Below are 6,000 nucleotides of genomic sequence, written 5' to 3'. Positions count from 1 at the left end.
CAGATACTCTGGATTTAGGTATAAGGTAGACCGTTGTTAAAGCACTTTGTCTTCTATCAACCATTTAACAGTTGACTATTGAAAGACACCTTTCTGTTCTACATGAGTCTCACATTGTAAAATCTAAGATCCTAATCCCTCCCGTTGTCACAGGAGAGGAAACATTTCATTTAGGTTAACTATCACTACCACACTCATTTTCATTTGAAAGGAAAAAACTTGTGCTTTTTTGGTTTTAATTATCACGCAACGTTCTTGATAAGTGAAGATCGGGGCTATTTGATAATATTAATTTTTTGAGCTATCGCACACAGCTCCTTTGATAATCTTTCATCTTGAGACACTCTCTTGTGTGATTAAACTAAATTGAAGAGGCCTACACCATAGTCATTAAAGAATCACTTCTCATTGTGTAATTAGAGTGCTTCCAGTGGTCCGCTAAAAGATACCAGCCCGCAGCACATCGTTTTACACACTCATGTGCATAAAGTGCATGTATTCTAGTTTGTGACTAAGCTTAGTCTGACAAGGTACGACTTATTCCTGCAGTTTTAGTTGTTTTTATGGTATTGAACTCATAAGCTACTTATGCTGATATTGTAATGGTGTGGTCGTACTTAGATCAGTCTCTGCAGATATTCACACCATCAGTTCAGTCATGCTTTGCCTGTTTTGGTGTGAGCTGTGGACTCTCAGGTCAGAGGTCAACTTTGTTCAACTTTGACCTGTGATGTGTGCACGGTCAGCCGATATTTAACAGCGTTGTCTTGGTCCCTTGTGTGTTTTGGAAATGGAGCTGTCATTATTGTAGCAGTGTGTCATCACCCAGTTTTGTACAATATTACTACCAAGTCATTCTGCAGTATTTCTATATCTTCATTGGATCACTTTTTCATTGATGATTGGACGAAGGGCAGATGTGACTGTACCCACTAGGGATGTACGATATTGAATTTTTGCCGATATCCGATATTTTCCAGCTCGTTTTGTCCGACTTCCGATGCCGATACCGATATACGCACATAGTTTTTTCTCACCTAATTGCATATTATTATACCAACTGTTATCATGATGATAAAACACAATGCTTTTCAAAATGCACACATTCACTGTGCAAAATAAGAAAACAACAGCTTAGGTTACATGTAAAACAGGGCTCCAGACTAACTTTTTACAGTGGTTTGCACTGGTGCACCTAACTTTCTTATTTGGTTGCAGCAACACATAATTTAGGTCCACCCAAATATGATTCTCCGGCAGCAAAAGCACTGCTCCCAGCCATGCTTTGACCGCACTCTTTGCAATGAATACAGTGCATAATGTTTTCTGTTTTCAGGTTTATGCATCATACAGGGAACTGGGGAGACAGGTGGTGCAGCGGTTACCTCCACCGATGATGTCGGGTCTGTGCAAGAGAAAGGTGTAACAGACACCTCAGCATTTCTCAGGACAAAAAGCAATCAATAGTTTTGTTCATTTTTAATTACCTGTTTGTTGTGAAGTTGTGATATCATTCGTGGAGGAGTACACAGCGCGGTTTCACACATGCCTTTTTCTCTTTTTTGGGTGCGGATAGGGAAAAATAATATCACTACACTCACAGAGACAGACCTGCTAAATGTCAGACACACCGGGGCGTCCAATGAAAATATTTACCTCGCAGATTTTTGGTCTCATCTCTGGAGCCCAGTGAAACATGCCATATTTATATTTATGTAACATATCGACCTGTCTTATCGGAGGAAATGTTGATTTCTGGACGATGTCGATGTTTCATTTTAAAGCTTTTATCTGCCGCTACCGATGACGTGCCTACATCATCGTGCATCCCTTGTCCCCACCCAGGTATTTGTCACTTTTGCCATCTTGACGAACTGCCGTGTAGCACTTGAGATTAGCAGCATCAACTCCAATCCACAGCTGAATAAGACGACACAAACACTTCTGATTTGAACTTCAGTAAAACTGAATTGTCTTGAATTAAATGCAGCTTCAAAACTCACCTGAAACTTTCCCCTCTATCACACAGTGAAGGTATGCAGCTGCTCTGCTAGGAAAGCGCAACACGTAGACCTTCTAGTGATCCACTTTGAGACTTCATATATAATTCAGAGACAATCGCAACCCTGGACTCGGAGCGCAGGTTAACCAGCGAGCGCTGCATTTGTTTTGCCGCGAGCAACGTTGTTTTCCCCTCTCCCCGAGGCAGAAATCCACGCTCTGATGTGTCCCCTTTTTGTCCGCCCTGCGTCCTAAGGTACATTTTCACCGTGGAGAGGTAAAAGCATGGGTGAGATGTTTTATACTCGCAGTACAAGTGCACAGTGCAGGGGATAAATAATTCACCGGAGCATGTTTGAACAGGTACGGAAATAATCCTTCAGCAAAGTGAGAGTGGATATTTACTCCCTCCTCCGTGGAAGTGCAGAGAGGTCTCTAAACATATCAGCCAGCCCGGATGAAATATTAAAGGTTATTGGTGAGCGTGAGAGCGATGTCTCCTGTGCTGAGACAAGCAGGTAAACTTAACTTCCCTCTCAGAGTAGACAGGTTCAGATATCTGACACTGCTAAATATTACATGGAAGTGTGTGTTAGCCGAGGGGCAGGTAAGCTGATTTTACAGACTCGCAGTCTCCTTCACTTTTAAACAGCATACATCTCTTTGATTTCCTGTGTGTGCATGGTCTTCTTCAGTAGTCCTGTACATCTGATTTACTGTATCTACGGCTGCACACTGTAAAAAGTCTTCTTCTACTGGTAGCTTCTATACAGGAGGCGTTCACTTTGAACCCAAACAAGCACATTTTCACCATCCAATATTCAGACATTCATAATAAACACTATTTTGGTAACTCTAAGACAATGGTTACCAACTTATTTTCCTTAAAGCCCCTCCTAATTGTATGTAAGAAAAGCTGAGTCACCCGACGCCATCACTTTAAAAGAATTATAAATAAATGAAATATAATTTTAATTTATATAAATTTAATTAATATTAATATATATTAATATAATATTGAACAAATAATAATTTATATTAATAAAAAATTATATAAATAAATAATAAATTAAATAAACTCAGTGTATTAAATGAGGTAGCTTTTTTTTTAATTAAATCAACTTTCTTTAATGAATATTACTCGTCAGTTTAGTCAACATAAATAAAGTGAAGTGCCATGATCCATGATCTTTTTTGGAATTAATTCATTTACTATTATAGGTTGAGATGTTTTTGAAAGGCTAAACGCCAACAAATACGGATTGAAGCAGAATATTTGTTAGATTTTGCTATTAAGTAAAAAACAATATATCTTTTTAAATATTTTTATATACAGACTCTTGTATAAATTATCTTGTAAGTGTGTTATTATGATTCTAATGCAAGTCTAATTTTGACAACTTCAGAGCAGACAAATCCTGGCAAAACAATCATAGCATATTGGAGTAGAGCTAGAATTTCCCTGATGGGCAATTTGGCTTACAGACAGTCCTTAAATGAGCAAATTTAAAAAAAAAAATACAGCATTAAAAAGAAAATAATATCAAAAAAGACATAAAAGAATGAAACAGGAGACAGCCCTCAGGTATCCGCAGTATAGATGAGTAGAATCCACTCATCAGCTTTCATTTTAGAGTTACATGTTGACTTGTTAAAGCAGGAAAAGCACTAATTGATTGAAATATTTGCTCGAATGCAGCATCAGTATTTGTTTGGAGGGCAGGGCATTGATTTGTAATTGATTTTACCTCTTACTCTACTGAATGTGCTGCAGACAAACATACTGCAGACCGGCATCAAATGTAATTTAGTCTAATTTGAAGAATTTGCGTTGCCGACCGTGAACCGTGTCCTTTGTGTGTTTGTGTGTGTGTTGTGTGGGAGGGATGCAACGAGCCAATCACAGTCCTTAAAAAGAAATATTGTTTTTGAAATGTAAAATAAATCGCTGCAAACACATGGATGGAGTAAAACGTGGAAATCTGCAGCAGAATCTAAAATGAAAATGCATTAAAACTATTTAGATGAATATTTTCTTTGCACTAGTTTGACATTGTTATAGAAACAAAAATCTCAAAATTGACCAGTGCATGAATAGCAGTGTTTTTGCCTGAGGTGTCTGGCCTTAATGTGACATCAATGTATCTCTTATGGCTAATAAACATGATCGTAGCATATCATATCTCAGCACAGTGAGTAAGAGTGAACAGGGAGACAGAGACGAGGACTAAACTCGCTCACCCACTTTAACCTCTTTGTTTTCCGCCCTGAGCATCATAGCAGACCCCAGGAAAGGACGGAAAGAGGGGGTGGAGGGGTGAGGGAAGAGGGGGTGGAAGCAGCAGCCTCACGGTGGCCGCGGGCTGGGTGTGGGGGGGGAGGATGAGACGGGGTGAGGGGATAATTAAGCGAGCACGGTGACAGCTGCAGCAGGTCCCGAGCAAAAGGCCTGAGCTCCACTGAGCTGAATTAATGGCATCAGTGGAGCCCGGCAGCGCCGCCAACGCCGCTAACATTTGATCATTAATTATTAGCCTTTTGACAGAGCCGGGCCTCGTGACCCCTCACCTGCCCGTCGGCAAGGCCCCACCTGTACCACATACACTACACGGATACATGCACATTCAGACAGGACAGCGGTGCACAAACATCCATCAAACTAGTTCATATTTATGTTTGATGATGTTATTCTTGAGACGTCTCTTACCTGCATCCTCCTTTTCTGATACCAGAATAAAACACTTCTAATGTGTGATTTTTCTTATATCAACATGTGCAATTTCAGTGTCACTTCCTGATGCATTTTGCAAACAAACTTTTGTACACTGTATAACTGTTTCAGTGCTAATCCACTTCCTGCTGCAGTCCCGTCTCGTCAGATGCTTGCTGGGCTTTCACCACTCACATGCTGGTATAATTACACAAATTACATAATTGACGCAGATGAATAATATAACCTCACATTTTCCCAAAGGGGATGCAAGGCACGCGAGCGACACTCGACAATACATACCTATAGTAAGAGAGGAGACACTGATACCATTATAAATAGACATCTACCTCTTTCTGTGCCACTCTTTTAGAGAACTTTATGCATTTAATAATGTGTTTCTTTAATGCATTAACGCAACGTCTGATTTTTAGGTTGTAGCGGGCTTTTTTAAAGCTAGAGTGACGATACTGGTATCATATGAAACTAGAAAACCTAATGAATCAATTGCTACCAACCCTGTCATACTAGCTCGTCGTGAAGGAGGTTAAATAACTCTCTAAACTTACACTCAATTTTGGCGAGGAAAAACTCTCATTGCCATTTTCAAAGAACTTTGACCTCAAGACACCATGCTATTATTTGAGCATATTGTTTTATGCTAAATGCAGTACCTGTGAGGGTTTCTGGACAATATCTGTTATTGTTTTGTGTTTTTAATTGATTTACAATAGTAAATATAAACATACATTTGCATAAAGCATCATATTTCTCCACTCCCATGTTGATAAGAGTATTAAATACTTGACAAATCTCCTTTTAAGGTACATTTTGAACAGATAAAAAATGCGATTAATTTGCGATTAATCGTGATTAACTACGGGCAATCATGCAATTAATTGCGGTTAAATATTTTAATCAGATTTATACAGCTCTAACCTGTGCAGAAGGTGCGATACAAATCAAGTTGATGGATTGATGTTCCCGTCAGTTGAAGGTAATTGCAGTAACGTATATGAAATTCTCACATTTTCCTGGTTTTAACGAGGTGCAGTCACACCTAAACTGCTTTCCTTTAAGTGACATATAAGTGTAAATATAGCTTGTGTGTAAAAAGCTAATTATTTTTCAATAAATAAATTATTTATTCGAATAGTTACGGGTTAGTTTAGTTTTAATCTGTGTCCAAAACGATTCACCATATACAGTAGTAGCTGCTATTCATCAGTATCCAACACCTTTCCCTGCACAGGCCGTATCATATGTCAGCGGTTCCTCCCAGTCTAAAG

The sequence above is a fragment of the Sebastes fasciatus genome, chromosome 24 (genome assembly GCF_043250625.1).
Source record: "Sebastes fasciatus isolate fSebFas1 chromosome 24, fSebFas1.pri, whole genome shotgun sequence".
NCBI lineage: Eukaryota > Metazoa > Chordata > Actinopteri > Perciformes > Sebastidae > Sebastes > Sebastes fasciatus.
The sequence above is the reverse complement of the archived record's forward strand: the minus strand, read 5'-3'. Positions refer to the sequence as shown.